The sequence below is a fragment of the Panthera tigris genome, chromosome A1 (assembly GCF_018350195.1).
Source record: "Panthera tigris isolate Pti1 chromosome A1, P.tigris_Pti1_mat1.1, whole genome shotgun sequence".
NCBI classification, from domain to species: Eukaryota; Metazoa; Chordata; class Mammalia; order Carnivora; family Felidae; genus Panthera; species Panthera tigris.
In genome coordinates this window covers 98,003,150-98,022,404 of record NC_056660.1, presented here as the reverse complement: position 1 = coordinate 98,022,404, position 19,255 = coordinate 98,003,150, and the positions used below count along the sequence as shown (strand labels likewise).

Here is a 19,255-nt window from a genome sequence, read left to right as displayed (position 1 = left end):
TCTCTCTAGCATTCAGAACAATGCCTGGAACACACACACAACACAGATATTTAGAGAATGAATGAGTGAATGAGTTAATAACGAGTGAATGAAGCATCTTAGTTTAGCATCTGCAACAAACTTAAACCTAAATATAAGGGAGACCATGGCATGCTCTCGAACCCATCTACATTCAAAACCTGAATGTAGACTTGAGTATTCAGAAGGCAATTCGATGAGAAGTGGATCTGAAGTTTAGACTCAAGCATGGGCACAGTGAGTTTAGAAAGACCTAAAACAGGACAATGAACAAACTACAAAGATATGGACATACATAGTGTGCTCAGCATCAATAAGACAACCAGTCGTTATTATCCAGATTCTTTCTTTATCATAACCACATGGCCTCAGTGTCCTAAAATGCTCCTGACAAATAGTCCTCCTAGTTCCTACAGTAGTCTGGGGCTCTTTTACTGCCCAGGGCATTCAAAGGCATGACTCTAGCCCTAAACTCTCAATGTGTCTCCCAAACTACCTTCCCCGTAGAGAAATCCAAGTGTTGAAGTAAATGGCTTACTCTAGACCTGAGGGAAATCACTGCTACTTAAATAAGAGCACATAAAATTGAGGGAAGAAACCACAGATGTTAAATACACGTGGTTTGAGAGAACTGTTTGTCCTTAGAGCCTCATGTATTCTTTTCTTACAGGATTATTCACTTCAGAAAGTAATCAATTCCAGTCTAAGGTCATAAGTGGAAGGTTTATGGTGGCTTCTCTGATAAACAGAAATGCCGAGGAAAGTTATCCATTTACTTAAATCACTCAGATGTTAAAGGGGCAAAACATTTACCAAGTTTACTTAAATAAATTTTTTACTGGCATAATTGAGGCTTGACATTATTTTTTTTTTTTTAATTCCATCCACAGCAATCCTCATTAGCCCTCTGTATTACTGGTGGCACTATCTATGAGATTTCATGCTTCCTTTCTGTGTGATACCCCTGAAATTCTTTAACACTTTGATCAGATTCCAAGACTCTGGTTCCACACTCTAATGTCAGAGAAAAGCCATATATATGTATAATATATAGTATATATAAAATAAAAATTTGGTCATTTTCTCAAGTTTAATTTTTTTCCTTCTTTAGATTTACATAATGTATTTCTTTAAATAAAAATACTGTTATACATTATTGAACACTATTACTAGAGAGACTGGATATTCAGAAATGGTGACTTCTGAATTTAATAAATATAACAAAGATTCTAAACACCTAACTCAGGAATGTGACAACAATACGTGTAGAATTCCATGTGTATGGTTTAAAAGGAGGAGGGAACCCCTCATTTAATGGAATATAGTTGTTACATTATGGGTGCCAAGTAGAATTTGACAGGCCATAACGAACACTGGCAATTGCTGTCCACAGAAGTTAAATGCTTAATCACAGACTTAACATAGATCACTTATTTTAACATTTACATTTTCATGTTTAGTGTCTCACCAATACTAAGACTACAGAGGGGAAGCTTTTTCTATCTTTAAAAATAAATTCAAATTTTTATTAAAGAAAGTAGTTTTATGTGCATTCTTGGTAATATATTTGGACTACCTTCTTTTTGAAGTTAAACTTGTATCAAAATCTAACATGATAGAATGAGTCTATACACAGTCTATACGCAGTCTATATCTATACCCATGTATCACTACTTCCAGAAAGTGAACTCAGGTATCCAGGTTTTGGGTTCTACGTGTAACTGTAATTCTATAAAATATATTTTTGGAATGCAAGTGGAAGAAAAATACATAAAATGATAAATACAATTAAGGTGCAGGGCTTGGAAAGGGGCCCTTCCAAGCAAGAGGCTCTGACACTTAAGTTTCATATAGCATAATGCTAAAGTTCCCTCTAGGTGGACACCATGGTTGGTTTCCACATTAGCCATGAACACTCACACAATTTGCGAATACCTGGGGTTTTCATGATTGATATCTGGGCAGTCCTCTCAGATGAGTTAAAAAAAAAAAAGTCCAGGGATACCTGGGTGAATCAGTGAGTTAAGCATCTGACTCCTGATTTGGGTTCAGGTCATGATCTCAGGGTTTATGAATTAGAGCCCTGCATGGGGTTCCACACTGATGGTGCAGAGCCTGCTCTAGAGTCTCTCTTTCTCCCTTTCTCTCTGCCCCTTCCCCACTTGTGCTCACACACTCTCTAAATAAACAAATAAATAAATAAACAAACAAACTTTAAAAAGAAGAAAGGAAGGAAGGATAGAAGGAAGAAAGGGAAAAATAGGCCAATTAGAACATGCACAGCCTGTTTCCCCTAAAAATGATGTTCAGAAATCTAATTTGGTATGTGTTTAAAAAGTCTTCTAACAATTCTGCATGTTAACCCCTTCAATTTCATTGTTTCCTTTCAACAAGCAGAATACTATGAGGTGGGGGAGGAGAAATATTAGGAACATAAGAGTATGCTTAGTCATGTAAGCTTTTACATAGGCAAATGTTTGGAAAGGGTTATAATCAACCATTAATAAGAGGTTTATGCAATACAATTGGTTTTCATTATAATCATGAAAATTATGTAGTTTCATTTCTAGAAAGAACCTATTAGTTCATTTTTTTTGTCCACATAAAAAAAAAAATTCATGATACTTCATCCTGCACCCACTCAACTCATTTAAGTCTTTCTGGTTGTGTATCTTTTCCAAATCAGAGGATAACATAGGGCAGTAAGACTTGCATTTTTTACTTTGCCTTCAAAGTAGCTCTTGCTAAATGAGTAAGTCATGGTGATGTAATATTAAGTGCCTCATGGCAACTATAGTTAAGAATACTGTATTGCATATTTCAAAGTAGCTAGGATAGTGGATCTTGGAAGTTCTCACCATAACAACAACAACAAAAAAAAACCTGTTACTATGTATGGTTATGGATCTTAACTAAATTTATTGTGGCAGTCATTTCCCATTGTGTACAAATATGAAATCATTATGCTGTTACACCTGAAACGAATATAATGTTATGTCAATTTTGCCTCCATAAAATTTTTGCAAATTATCTCTTGTTCAGTGTTTAGAAATGCAATGAGTAAATGTGTATACATTTTCTTCCATCTTTATGATAGGAAAACTGATAAAATCAACTATGGGAGGGTCCATCATATGGCTTTTGGAGTCCAAGAGAATTAAGTATGAATTCCAGATCTGGTAATGACTTGCTGTGAGATCTCTCTGAGCCTCAGTTTCTACATCTGTAATGAAGATAAATGAAGTGCATTGGGATGATTGCCTAGAGAGAGCAGGAAAATGAGAGAAGGGAAATAGGGTTAGAATGAAATAAACCTGTGCCTGGGTGATACATTTGGTTAAGCGTCCCACTCTCGATTTTGGCTCAGGTCATGATCTCATCATCTGTAGGGCTTGAGCCCTACATTGGGTTCTGCACTGTAAGTGTGGAGCCTGCTGTGGATTCTCTCTCCCTCTGCCCCTCCCCTGTTCATGCCCTCTGTCTCTCTTCCTCTCTCTCAAAATAAATACCCTTAAAAAAATCCCTAAGCCCAGTGAAAAGAGGAGAGGAAGAAGTTATCTTAAGAGAGAAAGAAAGAGATTTTGAGTACAGAAAGCCACCTGGATAGGAGGGGTGGCAATTAGTGACGTGACAGGTGTTCTGATGCAGCTTACAGAGCAACCACCAGATGAAATCATCAGATCTCACTCTCTTCCCTGCTTTCAACATCTCCATTGGCTTGAGGGTGTGAGAGTCTGTTGACACAAACCACACAGATCAACCTAATAAGAAGAGAGCCATGAGGAACAGTGGGAAATAGATGTGAAAAGACAGAAGATATCCAGCACAGCTGATTAAACGATGCCAATGAGGCCACCTGGTTCAACAATCTAGGAACACACAGGGATTTATGAATAAAAAGCAACAACCTTTGCTCGATTCTCCGTCTCGAAGTCTGGACTGTGAAGTTACCATGTGAAACCACTTCACACTTGGGCTCTTCGAATGATGACTTCTGAACATCTGAATAACATCAAAATCCTCTTTCTACACTTATTCAAAGTGCCTACTTATTTTTGCTCTGGAAAATGAAGACTTAGCTAACTTAAACACGCATGCTTTCCTCGGCACATCCAAGTTGTTCCTCTAGTTCTCTGAAAGCTAACCTTGCATATTTAAAAGAAAGTTGGTTTTGTTCAAGATGCTGGACATCTTTCAATTATAGAGAAAGTTTATTTTATTTGATGAGACAGCTGATTAAGAAAGTGTATCTTCTCAAATATCCATAACAGTTGAGTAAATTCACCTATAAGCAAACTTGTCTGCTTTAGGAAAGCTTCAATGAAATATAATATGCAGTGAAGTTAATACTTAGGGTATAGTTTTAAGAGCTTTGATAAACGCATATATATTAAATAATAAAGCATTTCCATCACTCCAAAAAAATCCCACGTGCCCGTCTACAAACAAATTCTTTCTCCTGACCCTGGCCCATGGTGACCACTGACCTTATTTCTATCTTTGTAGCTAAGCCTTCACTAGAATGGCATATAAATAGAATCATAAAATATGTCGTATGTTGTATCTAGTTTCTTCACTAAGCATAAGGATTTTAAAAATCATCCGTGTTGCTGAATATGTCATTAGCATTTCTTTTTTATTCCCATTGTATGAATAAGTCACTCTTTATCCATTCAGCCACCAAATGTGTTAAGATTTTTAATTTTAAGAAAGAAAGTACACAAAACAGGGTCTATAACAGCTAATGTTCCTGATAGAAATATATGTGCTATAGTATGTAGCCCTGATTTTCAGTTGTGGTTTCTCTTCCGGATAATTTGCTTTCATTCGTATCTAGTGTATTCTTTTAAAAATCAGGTCATTGCTTTTTAAAATTTCTTTGTAATTTTATTTATTTTGAGAGAAAGAGAACATAAGCAGGGGAGGGAGAGACAGAGAAGCCCAAGCGGGCTCCACTCTGTCAGCATGGAGCCCAATGCGGGCCTTGATTCCACATACAGTGGATGATGACCTGAGCCGAAATCAAGAGTCCGATGCTTAACTGACTGAGCCACCCAGGCGCCCCTGCTTAACTTTTATTTGAAAAGGAAAAGGATGTAATTTTCAAATGTAATTGAGGGAAAAATTTTTGTAAGACTCCAACACAAATTCATGGAATAAAACACAAATTCTGCAACTTACAAAAACAGAGACTACCTTTTTAAAAAATCTAAGAAAAATTTTGTAAACCTCTGATACAATTCCTATAATAAAAAATATAGCAAACCACAATTAAAAATTTTAAGAACTGAGAGCTAATTTTTATGCTATTTTTAAAACATACAGAGCATATTTTCCTAAAGCCAATTCATTTCATCAGAGTGGCAGATGTCAACACAGTGCTTTAGCTCAAAGAAAATTGTGCTATTTTTAACTTTTTAATTTATCAATCAGGGTAATAATACAAACAGGGCTCTAGTATTCACTACTGCTGTCTAGAAGGCTAAAGTGTAACCTTTTGTGGCAAAGCAAAACTATAATATCTGAAAGCAATTTGACAGAAATGACATGCTGAGTAACCAATGGGATGGATTTGCTAACCATTCATAAATAGGAGAAATGGAGAATCATTTTATCAAGAATCACTAAAATACATAAGAGAGAAAAGTAGCTTTTACTTAGACTTTATAAAAGATTCCTGATACATTAGGATATGAAATTTCATTTGGAATAAATTTTTATTGGTTTATCAAGATCAAAAGGAAATAAGAGCAATTATTCAAGCAGGACTATAAGCAAGACGTGTTTCCTCCACAGCTCATGATATTCTGGGAAGAAATTTCTGGTAGAGACGGAGACAGATGAAAAACAATTTGTTCTAATATAAAGATGAAATAAACAGCTTGCTAACTGCTGTAGAAACCAAAAATGTAACTATAGGAAGAATACAAGAGCAAGGGAGAATTTTAAAAATTTTTCTTTTTACATTTATTTATTTTTGAGAGACAGAGCACAAGTGGGGGAGGGGCAGAGAGAGAAGGAGACACAGAATCCAAAGCAGGCTCCAGGCACTGAACTGTCAGCACAGAGCCCCATGCGGGGCTTGAACCCATGAACTGTGAGATCACGACCTGAGCCAAAGTCGGACGCCCAAACGATTGAGCCACCCAGGTGCCCCACAAGGAAGAATTTTTTAAGTAGAAAGGCAATCATTTTTACAATTCTTCAGCATTCTTTCTTGTTTGAAATTTATCCTGAGGTCATGCGGTTTCTTTTTTTGTTTGTTTTTTTTAATGTAATTATTTTGAGAAAGAGAGAATGAGGAAGGGAGGGGCAGAGAGAGTGGGAGAGAGAGAATCCCAAGCAGGCTCCGCACTGTCAACACGGAGGGCTCAAACTCATGAACCATGAGATCATGACCTGAGCTGAAATCAACAGTCAGACACTCAGTTGACTGTGTCACCCAGGTGCCCTGAGGTTATTCCTAATAGCATATTATCCTATTTACTACTGAGTGCATATTCCACTTCATCAGGAAATTCATCCACCCAGTTTTCAGGTGCAATTCAACTCAATGCATACGATGTCTCTGTCAGATCCCCCAAGACTTAGATTTTATTTCATTGAACAATGTAGATAATAAAACAGCATTTGGGAAGTTAAGCCAGAAATAATAAAAAGATAGTTTCTCCAGAATAAGAGAGGTTTATGTATTTACAGACTTCGCAATAAAGAAGAGCCATAGGTGAAGCAATAATGCCAAAGACATTTACAATGTGAGAAAGAAATATGAAAGTTACAGGGTATAAAATAAAGAGTATTAGCAAACAAGTTTTGCTCTGTTTACTCACTGCCCAGCACCAAAATAAAGGAGAATACACAACAAACACATGGAGACAAGATAATCAAGATTGAACAAATATGCCATCATGAGCTCCAAGTGTTGTGAGTGAAAAGGGATTCTAGGTATTTCTAAATCATGGATAAAAAGAAAAAAAAGGATTAGGTAAAATATAAACGGGAACTTCATGTCTTATCCAACTCCCTTCACATAAGTGCAAATTATGCTAAGTGGTTGAAAAGGGTGGTAAGCATCTATGTTGTTTGTTTCAGTTGTTTTCAGTGTCAGGAATGAAAATGTCAGTTCCTCCTGTATTGGATCAGTTTATGTCCCCAAGAGAAACTTTCCTTTTGTGGCCAAAGATTTTACCTTTTGACCATAATCATCCATAACAGTATTCCTTTGATGTTATGCACATGCTTACCGGCAACAGTACCAACAGAAAAATTATACAATATTAACATCACAAGAGACTGAACATTGTGCTTAAGCAGTAACATGAATAGGAAGCAGGATTTTGCTAAGAATCTACCTTCAGGCCAAGAACAGACCCATCTGAGATTCATCAATGGGTTGGAGACATTGTTCACAGTATTCAAGGTGTGTCAGAATCTGGTTCTTCAGGGTTTATGCAGAAAAAACAAATCTTCGGCACAACTAGGGGAAGTCTGTTGAAGTAGTTGCCCTGACACTCCTGCAGAGGGCTCATGGCTGCCTTGTAAACTAGGGCCTACGATGAATGCAACCTGAGTGTGTTCATTCATTCAACCCAAAACAGCCATCTGACAAACCATGTTACAAGCTGGGAATACAACAGTCAAGAGGACAAGCAAATTTTATTCTGTCTTGAAGCTCAAAAAAGTCAGAGGTAATTGGGGCGCCTGGGTAGCTCAGTTGGTTGAGCGACCGACTTCGGCTCAGGTCATGATCTCGAGGTTCGCGGGTTCAAGCCCCTCTTCGGGCTCTGTGCTGACAGCTCAGAACCTGGAGCCTGCTTCAGATTCTGTGTCTCCCTCTCTCTTTGCCCCTCCCCTGCTCACGCTCTCTCTCTGTCTCAAAAATAAATAAAAACATTTAAAAAAATTTTTTTTAAAAGTCAGAGGTGATAAACGCTATGAAGGAAATAATGTCACCATGAGTATCTGGAGCTCAGGAAGCAAGTGGAATTATTTTGATGGAGCCAGGAAAGTGGGACCTTGAATGGGAGCCTCAACACTGAACAAACAAGGGTCATGCTTGAGAAGTGAGGACATTCCAAGCTGAGAGAACAATGGCAGCCTTACTATGTTACTTAACCTCTAAGGACCTCATTTCCAAGTCCATGAAAAGGATGACAAAGCCTGTCCTCTAAGGTACCTAGAAAACTTAGGGAAAATGAGTCTGGCACATTCCGCAGTGAGGGCTCTATACCCACTCTCATCACTAACTCTCTGCATTGACGCTCCCTCCTTGATACACCCTGAGGGTCAGAATTGCATATCTACTCACGGTGAGGGGGGGCAATATCAAAACTGTTTGAAGACAAGTAACATTTTAAGAAAAACAACTATGAAGAAAATATGTATGCATTCCAGAAAACTTACAAAGAAGGTGTTTTATACTTGCCAGTGAAACAATGTAGGGTCAGTGAAACTACAAAGTTGAGGTCAAAGTCCTGAGCAAGAGTCTTCTCAAGCTGCACATGAACAAAGACAGCCTCCGAGGAAAAGAATATTGGCTTACCTGCAGAACATCACCTGCCTGGAGCAAATCTCAATTCTCTTCCTAAACCGATTATCACACAAAGTAATGAGGTTTAAAAAAAAAAAAAAAAAAAAAAAAGACCACTTTTACCTGTGTGTGTGTGTGTGTGTGTGTGTGTGTGTGTGTGTGTATGTGTATGTGTATGTGTGTGTGTTTCCTTCCCAGAAAAATTAGTGTCTTTTTTCATTTTTCCTATCTGAGATCTCACCATGACCTTTTTTAAATGACATGCTACAAAGATAGATACAACAGCACAGAAGGAACAGGAAGAGCATTGGTTTTCTGGATCATGCTGGGAAGGGAAGGAGAGTCCTTTTCTTCCCAGCTTTCTTACTCCCCCCCTCTCCCCTTGCCCTGCCACAGATAGTTTGGGAGAGATTAAAACTAAAGAGATCTAAGTAGGTAATTTCATATAGTTAATACCACTCACCCAGCAGGAGAGCAAGATAAAAGATTCAAGATAGGGAAAAGGAAGGGCTAGGGAAGCCAAGTATTAGGATTCAGAGTGCCTTTGATAAAGAAGCTAGTAGGATCCAGTAAAAAAAAAAAAAAAAAAAAAAATTGTAGTCCAATTATCAAGCAAATTGCCAAAAGACATACATTCCCACAGAAGTCAGTATACTGTAAGTATGATCATTTGGGCTTTGAAATAGGAACTAGAACTAAATACCTGAACTAACAGTGAATGAAATCTGGTTTGGGAAGTACTAAGTGAAAAACTCGACATTTCCCTTTAACTGAAGCTATATTTTAAAATACTGTATTAAAGTAGAGATAGCCAGAGGATCTGAGTTTTCTTCAGTGGGATTTATACAAGCACATTTAAAAATAAAAAACCAAGAATACATGATATTCTCTAAGAAAACATTACTTACTGTTGGTCTGAAAGAGATACTTATTAAATTCCTTTTGGACTTAGGTTTGCTCACATGTTCATTTCCAGGAAAAGACTACTTGTGACATTAACAAGAAGCAGGCCTCTGTTTCCCAGTAACTGTTGGGAAACGTCAATGACTCATTTATGGGAGTAAACAAAAGGATTAAGGAGAGAAGAGCTATTTCAAAACTATAAATACATACTAAAGTTACAGAGCTCTCTCCCAGAAAAAGCTATAAAGAACACTGGGGAAAAAATGAAGAGTTTTTGCACAAAGTAAACATACAGGAAAGCAGTAAAAAGAAAAAAAAAAAGTTTAGTACTTTTAATCTATGCTGAGTGAAATAAATCAGACAGAGAAGGACAAATACTATGCCATTTCACTCATACGCAGGATCTCAAAAATGAAACAATCAAAACAGAGAAAGATTCGTAGATAGAGAGAACAACCTGGTGGTCCCCAGCAGGGAGGGAAGTGGAGGGATGGGAGTAAGAGGCGAAGGAGATTAAGAGGTGCAAACTTCCAGTTAAAAAATAAGTACGTTGTAGGGTCATCTGGGCAGCTCAGTTGGTTAGGCAACCAACTTCGCTCAGATCATTATCTCACAGTCCGTGAATTTGAGCTCCGCTTCAGGCTCTGTGCTGACAGCTCGGAGCCTGGAGCCTGTTTCGGATTCTGTGTCTCCCTCTCTCTCTCCGTTCCTATCCCACTTGTGCTCTGTCTCTCTCACTCTCAAAAAAAAAATAAACTTTTAAAAAATTAAAAAAATAAGTACATCGTGGAGATGCAATGTACAACACAGGGAATATAGTCAATAATATTGTAAAAACTTTGTAGGGTGACAGATGGCAACTAGACCCCTAATTTTGTAATGCCTAAAAATATTGAATTATGCTGTATACCTGAAACTAATATAATCCTGTACATCAACTATAAGTCAGTAAAATAAAAACTTGAATCTAGATTGAAAACATGTGGCTTCCAGAGAAAATCAAGAGTATATTAGAATGTTTGGTTTGCTTTTGCTTTCATGCCAGCTTCCTTTAGCCTTTTGGTCTCTTTGTATTCAGTGTTAGAAAATGGCCATTAGCACCACCTACCACATCGATTTAATGAAAGAACCATTTCCTGAAATATTTAATTCATAGCACTAACAGATTTTTAAAATTTCTTTAGGTTTAACTCTTTACCAAAGATTATGCACATACTATAGTCTTTAAGTACAATGTACAATATTAGAAAAAAAGCTACTCAGGGAAAAGGATTCTTCTGATATAATAGTAAATCTTAGGCAAAATTTTTTTTGAAATTTTATGTTTTAAATTTTGAAATAATGGTCAACATACATAATAAATTGCAAGAATAGCAAAAGCAACCCCCATATCCTCTTTACCTAAATCCCCAATTGTTAATGGTTCACTGCATTTGCCTCATTACCTTCCCATTCTCTCTCTGTATATATGGACTTTTTTCTTCTATTGGATGGGATGCCCTATCACCTCTAAATACTGTAGTGTTTTCTCCAAAAATAAAGAAACCTCTATATGTTATGACCACACACCCTTTCTATTCAGTTAAATAACAGTGCTAACAAAATTGACCCAACACATAGATCCCAAAATTTAACATAACCTAATAATATCTCTTTAACCATTAAGTTCCAGCAACCTACCCAACAATACTGCATTTAGCCGACATGTCTCATCAGATTCCTGCAATCTGATTAGTTTCTCCTCATTTCGCCAGCGCTTGAGGGGCTTCAAGGCTTTCATGCTATAGGATAGCCCTTGGTGTCTGACATTTCCTCATGACAAGACTGAGCATCGCATCCAGAGGCACACTCGGGTAATGTCCCACCACTGGTGATATTCAAATTATCACCTGGTTTCTGCCAGTTTCTTCAATGGAAACACGCTTTTGCACAAGATGGCTGGGCCAGAAAGGATAAAGAAATACTATCACGGAAGTTGAGGTCCCAGAGTTGGATGGCAGTGCTGTTCTCAGCATCATGCACTGCAGTAAAGCTTCCTCCCCTTGTTTTGGTTACTATTGTATGGGGAGGTATTTTGATTACTATCTCATGGGGAGGTATTTTGATTACATCGATATTCTGTTCCTCATCAAACCCCTACAGGCAAGCCTTTAACTGATGGTTCTCACCTGTGCCTACTACCCAGGTGATAGTTGCTAAACAATGATTGTGTATTTCATCATTTCTTCTTTATCTATCATTGATAATCTACTCTGAAGTCCTTTTCCTTCTTCCTTATTTATCTACTTATACAAGTGTGGAGTGGTGGATTTCTCTTTTATTCATTAAGTAGCAATCTCACACTCTCATTATCTATTTTGATGTTTAAACTGTCATACGGTTGGTGAGCTCCTTCAAACTTACATCTGTGTTTTTGCTTTTGGTTTTTTTTTTTGCCATGTTTCAATCAGCCTTTAACCATTTAATTATTTTATGCATAACAATATATTATATGCTAACCTTAATACCCCTGTTATATGCTCACCGGCTCCAGCTCTATAATCTAAGGAGCCTTGGTTCCTTTTAGTGGAAGATTGTTTCTAGAAATCAAATCCAAGTGTTTGGTGTATACATTACTAACAGAGTGTCATAGTTCATGGTCTTTCAGCAAACAGAGTTAGGAAATACAGGGAGCTATAGAGATATGTGTATATACAATTTTTATATGTAATCTATTTGCAAAGTTACATAGATATAAAATCATATTCATATATATATATGTTTATGTAAACACACAATAATGCACATAAACCTATAACTCTCAATATCTGGGCATTCACAGTCCTGAGCTTTGTAGGTTTACAAGTATTGGTTCTTAAAGGAGCATTACGATACAGCAAGAATCCCACCGATCCTTAAGTTACAGCTACCTCCCTCGTCTGTTGGGGTCTCAGTGCCAAGGGATTAGGGGGCAAGAGCAAGAATCATCATGCTGGCAGGAACCACTGGCTCTTATCAGAAGATACAGCTTCTGTCACCTGAGGAGGGTGGGGAGCCATTTTGGGGCACCAAAGTGAACCCTTTGAGTATCTCTTGGTATTCCTCTGTTAATTTTTTAAGTTACATGGAAAAGCTCAAGAGCCTGAGAAGGATGTGACAAGAACTCAGAGCCCTCAGTGTAGAGGGTCTAGATCACTCCACCGAGTAAACCACTTAGGACAGCAAAGTTCTGAGAGTGAGGGCAATCTAGAATGTCAATAGAGGAAGACGTTACTTACCACTCGCAGGCCTGAATCTTCAGTTGTGAGGATTATAGTTTGTACCACTGACCTCTCTCTTAGACATCTCCACCAGGAAAAGAGGCCCACCAGAATGCTGGAGTAGCTGCACAGAGAAGAAGCGGACAAACTGTAACAAGCACGGCGTTCTCCCGTTCAGATCCCCCCATGCAGGGCTTTAAATTAGCTTTAAAAAGCTAATTCCCTGCTTTTGTGAGGATGGCCTACTGACAGGTGTCAGTACTTAGTCCTTCCCAGGAATTTCCCATGGCTGAAAGAGAGATCTATCACCCTCAAAAACCTTTCAAATGTATTATTTATTCCGAAATTTGAATTATACAAATTAATATATGAATACATTCTCTTCATTAAATGCAACTACAAATAAGGTAATTAAGTCCCTTTAGCTCTACCTTAATACCAGTCACCTTTCCTCTCCACAAAGAAGCACTGTTCTTAGTTTGCATTTATCCTTCAAGACCTTTTCCTACACATGTGCAATTATCCCAGTTCTTATCAGTGACCAACATAAAATTATACATACACAAACGGATGCGAGCTGAGTCCATGCATGCCTGGTAGGCTGAAGTTTGTATTTCCATGCTTTAACATTCGTTTGGGTGCATTTTCTCATGTTTGATAGGGTATATACCCTTATTGTTTTACAGATGTATGCTATGTTTAAGGCATTAGTATTTACGTTCCAGTTTGCTATTTTTTCCCCACTGTTAGTAAAGAGTATGATAATTTTTGGAGATATTTTTAGGGGTGCCTGAGTGGCTCAGTTGGTTAAGTGTCCGACTTCAGCTCCGGTCATGATCTCGCAGTTGGTGGGTTCAAGCCCTGGTTTGGGCTCTGTGCTGACAGCTTGGAGCCTAGAAACTGCTTCAGAATCTGTGTCTCCTCTCTCTGCCTCTCTCCCCACTCGTGCTCTGTCTCTCTCTTCTCTCTCTCTCTCAAAACTAAACATTTAAAAAGAGTATTTTTTATAAGCCCAAGCAATATACAATATATAATACAGCTAAAATTCCAGAAGTCTGTATTTCACAATTTACAAAAGACATTTGAGGGTCACCTGAATGCCTCATTCAGCTAAGCATCAGACTCTTGATTTCAGCTCAGGTCATGATCTTGCGGTTTGTGAGATCCAGCCCCAAGTTCAGGGGGTGAGGGGTGGGGGGGCTCCACGCTAACAGTGCAGAATCTGCCTGGGATTCTCTCTCTCCCTCCCTCTCTCTCTGCCCCTCCCCTCCTTGTGCTTGCTCACTCTCTGTCTCTCAAAATAAATAAACATTTTTTAAAAAGAAATTTGAAATCACTGTATTAATGTTAATTTCTTCCGATTATACAAGAGGATTACATTAACAAGTTAAAGAAATCACTTATAATCCAATTATTCTTTCATAACGTTTTAAATGTATATAAAAGAAAAAAATCTCCTCTTTCCTTTCTCCAGTGTATTTAGTATTTAGTATTGGTATTTAGAAGTATCAATACCTTATTCTATCCATACATCTATGTATTTATATATCAACACATTTTGTGTTTAATGTCATAGCTAGAAACTTAGAAAGATGAGAATAAACACACAAACATATGGACACAGCTAATTTTGTTTAGTTTTCTACCAAAAGAATGGAATTTTACAACATGCTTTGTTATAAATCCTTTATTATGAACTATCTTTACAAGTCAGCATATAAACATATATGTCATTTCCATATGAGTAGCATTCCATTGCATTAATCCCCCAAAACTGATGCCAATAATGCTTAAGCGGATTTATGCATTTTTGATAGAAAAAAAACTGTCATTTTGATTTGCATTTTATAGTGTTTATTTTTATAATATTTTTAAAATTTTTAATGGTTATTTATTTATTTTGAGAGAGAGAGAGTGAGAGTGCACAAGTGGGGGAGGGGGAGGAGACTGGGAGAGAGAGAATCCCAAGCAGGCTCCATGCTATGAGCACAGAGCCCAACATGGGGCTCCATCCCAGGAACCTTGAGATCATGACTGAGCCACTCAGGCACCCCAGATGTTTTTTAGTCACTCCAATTCAAACGTGAACTGTTACTCTTTAACTATTGTCTACTTCTGGTCTAGGCTGTTGAGGTTTTTTTTTGTCATATATTTTGTTGCATTTTTTCTATATAGTGAAAGTATTACACTTTTTCCTATTCAATTACCTTCTAAATGTTTCTACCCATTTTCCCTTCTAACTTTGTTAAACGGTCTTTAACCATTCAATGTTTTTAATGCTAATGTGCCCATATCTGTCCATCTCACCCCTTATGGTTTTTGAGGTTTATGTCATGTATGGAAAAGCTTTCCCTACTACAGAATTTATAGTTTCTGTTTTGGTCTACTTTTAGTAATTTTTTTGATCATGTGAAATACGGACAAAGTTTATCTTCTTCCAAGTGAATGGACAATTGCACCAATCCAGTGAATTGAAAAATAATTTTTGGCTTTCTTCCACTCTAACCTCTTTTTTTTTTTTCCTTCCCCTCCCCCATGGGTTTCTGTTAAGTTTCTCAGGATCCACATAAGAGTGAAACCATATGGTATCTGTCTTTCTCTGTATGGCTTATTTCACTTAACATCACACTCTCCAGTTCCATCCATGTTGCTACAAAAGGCCATATTTCATTCTTTCTCATTGCCACGAGTACTCCATTGTGTATATAAACAACAATTTCTTTATCCATTCGTCAGTTGATGGACATTTAGGCTCTTTCCATAATTTGGCTATTGTTGAAAGTGCTGCTATAAACATTGGGGTACAAGTGGCCCTATGCATTAGTATTCCTGTATCCCTTGGGTAAATTCCTAGCAGTGCTATTGCTGGGTCATAGGGTAGGTCTATTTTTAATTTTTTGAGGAACCTCCACACTGTTTTCCAGAGTGGTTGCACCAATTTGCATTCCCAAAGCATAAGAGACTCTTAAAAACTGAGAACAAACTGAGGGTTGATGGGGGGTGGGAGGGAGGGGAGGGTGGGTGATGGGTATTGAGGAGGGCACCTGTCGGGATGAGCACTGGGTGTTGTATGGAAACCAATTTGACAATAAACTTCATATATTGAAAAAAAAAAAAAAAAGAAACATACTCCTGAAATCATTGTTGCACCATACACTAACTTGGATGTAAATTAAAAAGAAAATGGTAATAAATAAATAAATAAATAAATAAATAAATAAAACATGGCTAGTGCAATGACCTACATGAACGATAAGAACCCAAAACAACATGGTGGTGGAAGAACAGAAATGGAGGGGTGGATTCCACAGATATTTGGGGCAATTAATCTGAATAACCAATTTAATAGAAGTTGTAATATTATAATAAATATGTATTTCATCTTTGTTCCTGGTTCCTGGGACCGAGCTCCTACAGCTCTTGTAATCTGTAACTCTTGTCAACCCAGTTACATCTTTTGTTACTTATAATAAACCACTTCCAACCATAAAAAAAATAACAATTTTTTCCCAATGATACAAAATACATTATCATACCCTAAAGTACCCTTCTATATCTTATTTTGTTTATATAAAAGGGTAATATGATGTCTTTGGGGTTAAAAATGGTATGATGGTAAACTCAAAACTTTTACAGTGGAAACACCTGCATCAGGCGTTGTCACTGAAAATATGTAACTTGATCTAAATCTGTTTCCATATCCTTCAAATGGGGATCCTACCTTCCTCCTAGAGTTGTCTTGAAGATTCAGTGACATAAAAGTCAATTGCCTGAGGCATGACATGTGCTAGGAAGTTAATTCCTGTGGGCCCTCTTTCCCCATTTCCTTCTACTCATTCTAATAAACAGCTTTTATCAGGTTCTCCCAAGTAATATACTTGACATTGGCTCATTCTAGTGGAAAACTTGAGGTGCAAATAACACATCCAGAAGTTTAGAAATTCTATGAGTCCCTCACCCCTAAATTTTATTTTCCTTTGTAGTTGCCACTATAGTGAAATAATATTCATAGCACCTTGTCTCTGGGGAATCACAGGAGCTTATTGCAAGTGAACTAATAAAGAGCGGATGACTTTTAGTTCAGCACACCTGTCACATCATTTTCAAGTACAGGAGGCTTCTTAACAAACCTGCACTCTATAATAGTGTTTCATTTCTGCTAAGAAGTCAGTCTTCCCCAAACTGTTCTATTGAAAGCACAAAGAATCTCAATGTTCCAGAAGGTGAAACAGAGGTGGAAGTTGTCAGAGGAGTTGGTGATGGCAAATACACAGCATTTCAACGATACTGATGGTGTTCATAATACTATGAAGAAGTCCTTAACAATTAATAGGAAAAAGTGTTATTAATTATACTTTCAATAATGGATCTAATATGGATTTTAGTATTAAAAACATATAAAATATGTGGTTACATATTAAACAGGGCAATTAAAAGAGAAGGAAAACCAACAGTTGACATCTTTGTTCCATGTTTTAAACAAGGTGAGGTCAACACGTATCCCATGAATGTCTTGCTATTGCCAGGTACTGGGCCAGGCTCTAGAAGTTACAGTCTTAGAAAAATACACCTTTACTGGATTTTTCCAGAAATACTATAAATTATAATTTCATATTAGTTTTCAAGGCTTGGGAAAGATTCCATGCAACTCAAAATATATGTGATATAAATGACTAAACATGAAACGATATTAACAATTTTTAATTATGATAATGGTATCTGTGTTCTCTATTTTTAAGAGATAAGATACTATAATATTTTGGTTTTATTTAAAATAATTCAGTTTTTTGAAGGGGTAGAAATGGGAGTACAGGTGAGACAAGATTGGACAGGTGTTGGTTATTACTGAAATAGCATAATGGGTACAAAGAAATTACCACTATTTTTGCATGTATTTGAAATATTCTCTAATAAAAATTGTTAATGATGTGATACCAAATAAATCCACAAATATCAGTGCCTAGATCACCTATCATAGTCCATATAGAAGAGTAATTCCTTGTATCATCATACAAATTCACTCTAATTAAGATTTTTCAGATTCAAAATCCAAGCCCTATCACTTACTAGCTATGTTTTATTAGCCAGGTTAATTAAGCATTTTGTGTCTTGATTTTCTTATTTGTAAAAATCATTATAAGATTATTGCAATCATTGTGGTGCCTGGGTGGCTCGGTCAGTTGAGTGTCTGACTTAGGCTCAGGTCATCTCACAGTTTGTGAGTTCAAGCCCTGTGTCAGGCTCTGTGCTGACAGCTCAGAGCCTGGAGCTTCCTTCAGATTTTGTGTCTCCCTCTCCCTCTGTCCCTACCCAACTCACACTCTATTTCTCTGTCTCTCTCTCAAAAATAAACAAACATTAAAAAAAAATCTTTAAAAAGATTATTGCAATGACTAAATCAGTTCATCCCATGTAATTGCTTAGAAGTAGTTGGAATATTATAAATACTAAATATTTGCTTGCTATTTTTATTATGCAGTGACAATAGTTATATTTGGTCTCCAAGTGCATCATTTAGATAAGAAATACTGACAAATTACTCCATGGATTATTAGGCTTCCAACAATCACAATTTACCTGTCTTGTTAAATATCATCTGGTTACTCAAAGTCTTATTCTATGTAACAGTGAGAAGCAATAAATCCCTAAGTTTATATTATTAAGTTATCAAGCTCAATTCTTGAAATAGTGGCAAAAGATTAAAAGCAATTTAGACAATCCAAGAAAAGAAAAACACTAATTCAGGCTCATACATTGTCTAAATAAATGGAAAAAGAAAGAAAACAAAATATATGATATATAGATAACACAGATAGGACTACTGTATTCACTTTGAGGCCCAGTAACCAAAAACTACACAGGTAAAATCTCAAAGCTACCAAATGGTAGTATTTCATGTCAAAAAAACTTATCCAAGAAAATGCTTTTATTACTTATTGATTTACTTATTGATAAACATAAATCAACAGGCTATATTAGATTATGTAGATATTCTTTTTATACTTAATAAAGATCTAGCCTTAAAATGTGGTCAAATTTGTCAAATAATTTCAAATATGTCAATATCAATGATAAATCCTAAGATAAAAATTACTTTAATGTTTATTTATTTTTGAGACAGAGCATGAGCAGGATAGGGGCAAAGAGACAGACACAGAATCCGAAACAGGCTCTGAGCTGTCAGCACAGAACCCAGTGTGGGGCTCAAACCCAAAGACCGTGAAATCATGACCTGAGCTGAAATCAGACACTTAAAGGACTAAGCCACCCAGGCACTCCCATAAAATTACTTTAAAAATCAGCAGAACAGGGGCACCTGGGTGTCCCAGTCCATTAGGTGACTGACCCTTGGTTTCCACTCAAGTCATGATCTCACAGTTGGTGGGTTACAGGCCTGCCTCAGGCTCTGCAGCTGGCAGCAATGGAGCCTGCTTGGGATTCTCTCTCTCCTCTCTCTGTCCCTCCCCTGCTCACACTGTCTCTCTCAAAATAAATAAATAAACATTTATAAAAATTATTAAAAAAATAAAATTCAGCAGAACATATAAGGCAAGCATGAACAAAA

At 36.9% G+C, this 19,255-nt stretch overlaps 1 long non-coding RNA gene across 1 annotated transcript in view; it reads right to left on the bottom strand.

The window, feature by feature from the left end:
- The window catches only part of LOC122231262, a 261,729-nt gene that overhangs the window by 232,769 nt on the left and 9,705 nt on the right, over nt 1–19,255 (bottom strand). The window contains exon 2 of the long non-coding RNA XR_006208449.1: nt 12,709–12,814. This is a non-coding gene — a long non-coding RNA (uncharacterized LOC122231262). The remainder of the gene's footprint in view (nt 1–12,708; nt 12,815–19,255) is intronic.